Raw genomic sequence first — 2,567 nt, 5'->3', positions numbered from 1 at the left:
AAAAAAAAAAAAAAAAACAAAAAAAAACAAATATATTTGCAATTAAATGCCTGCTACGTAAAGGGACTATGCTAGGTATTGGGGATACAAAAATGAATACAACAAACTTACAAGCCTTCAAAGACTTTAGTATTTAGTGGAGGAAATTGACAGCATCCCCCTTAATAGAATGCATAAGAGAATGTAACTACTGCATAAAAAGGTAGAGAAAAGTGCTCTGCCATTCGGAGGAGAGAGGGCATTTGGGTGAGGATACCAAATAAGCCTTCCTGGAAGAAGGCATCAGAGTTGGAGCTAGAGGAGGATTTTAATTGGTAAAGATCAGTTGTTGAGAAAGCAGAGAACAAAGCATGAGTAAATGCACAGGGGCAGGGAAATACATGGTGAATCTGAATAATCTTTAGCCTTAAATGCCAGGCTAAAAAATTGGGGGAGACAGGATATGGTGGCTGACACTTATATCCTAGGACTTTGGAAGCCTGAGGCAGGAGAATTTCTTGAGCCCAGGAGGTTGAGGCTGTAGTAAGCCATGCTCACACCACTGAACTCCAGCATGGGCAACAGAGTAAGGAAAGGAAGGGCTCAGGTTTTTTTAGTAATACACAACATATACATGTACAACATGTACAGACCATATACAGCTCCAACCACATCTGTTTAGAACATACACTTCTCATATAACCCTCACAGCCGCACAGCCCCTTGGAGCCCTCACTGACAGCCTACCTTTTTTTTTTTTTTTTTTTTTACTTTTTCTGTGGTTGCAAAGCTGATGGTTTTCCTGAGTTGCAGGGCCCAAGATGCAGATGACTTCATCACTCTCTCTTCCTGAGAGATAAGGCTTACTGTGTACATGCCAAAGTAGAGGCTCCTCTCTTTAGCATGAGAGCAGGCACCTGCTCCTGGGAAACTTCTTCATGTCCCTCTCTGCACCCCAAGCCCCATCCATCTCTCAGATAATACCAGAAGACTCCACCCTGACTGTTCAGGTTCTCCTGGGTGACATCCCTGGTACCCTGATACCTGGCTCCCCCTCCTCACTCGCTCCTCCTCCAGGCAAGGGTCATCCTCAGGTGCAAGATGCTGCCAGCATTTCCCATTTTGGCTTGGACTGTCATTCCCCCCAGAATTCATTCCTTACACTGTTCCCTAATAAAATCCATCTCAAAAACTCTAGATTCCTTCCCAGCCACTTCTTAACCCAGGAAATAAGTAGAAGCTGTGCCCTTTGTCTCCCTCTTTCCCTGGCTGGGATTTGGGCCTCGAGCTTCCCATCCCACTGAGAAGTTCCAAAGCAAAGACTGTCACCAGAATATAAGTGGCTTCCAAACTGAGGGCCCCCAAAATCAGTGCTGCAGAAGGAATACCAAGGCCCCTCCAAGCCAGACAGTCACTAGTGGCACCCACAAGCAGAAGCTATCTCTTGTCTAATCACAGCAGGAGGGGACCATGGAAAGTTGTGATGGCCTTTCCTCTGACACCTTGGGTAGCAAGAACAGTGATGGTCATGGCTGGACAGAGATAAGTGGGCAGCTGATGGAGAGGGGACACTGGTGTGGGGGTCAGGAGACATGTATTCTTACCCCAGCTTTGTCATGGGCCCCTGGGTAACATTGTGACAGCTGCATTCCTTCTGTAGCCTCAGCACCCTTGACTATAAACACAAAAAGGTCTCTCTTGGCTGGGAGCGGTGGCTCATGCCTGTAATCCCAGCAATTTGGGAGGCTGAGGTGGGTGAATCGCTTGAGGTCAGGAGTTCAAGACCAGCCTGGCCAACATGGTGAAATCTCATCTGTACTAAAAATATAAAAATTAGCTGGGCATGGTAGTGGGCACCTGTAATACCAGCTACTCACAAGGCTGAGGCACAAGCATTGAACCCAGGAGGCAGAGGTTGCAGTGAATTGAGACAGCGCCACTGCATTCTAGTCTGGGTGACAGAGTGAGACTCCATCTCCAAAGAAAAAAAAAAGGTCTCTCTTTTCCGGCTGTAATGTCCAAGGAGGCTTGGGAAGTGGCAAGTCCAACTTCCACATACACCTTTATTTTTACAATGCTCAGGACTCAGAGGCAACGCTGTCCCGTTTTGGGAAGTGATTAGGGCTGCTCCTGAGATAAGGGAGAAATGGCAACAGGAAACCTATGCCTGCCATCCTCTTGTCCCCCATATTACTTCCAAAACAGGGTCCCAAATACCCAGTACACTGGTGGGTGTTTATTAAATTTGTTAATAAAAACTACCTTGGGTTGGGCGTGGTGGCTCACACCTGTAATCCCAGCACTTTCGGAGGCCAAGGTGGGCAGATCACTTGAGGTCAAGAGTTCGAGGCCAGCCTGGCTAACATGCTGAAACCCTCTCTACTAAAATGCAAAAATTAGTCAGGTGTGGTGGTGGGTGCCTGTAATCCCAGCTACTAGGGAGGCTGAGGCAGGAGAATCACTTGAACTGTGGAGGCAGAGGTTGCAGTGAGCCAAGACTGTGCCACTGCACTCCAGCCGGGGTGACAGAGCAAGACTCCCTCTCAAACAAAACAAAACAAAAATCTATCTTGGCCCGATACAGTGGC

This window comes from Cebus imitator, unplaced genomic scaffold (genome assembly GCF_001604975.1).
Source record: "Cebus imitator isolate Cc_AM_T3 unplaced genomic scaffold, Cebus_imitator-1.0 Scaffold39, whole genome shotgun sequence".
NCBI lineage: Eukaryota > Metazoa > Chordata > Mammalia > Primates > Cebidae > Cebus > Cebus imitator.
This window is presented reverse-complemented; position numbering follows the sequence as displayed.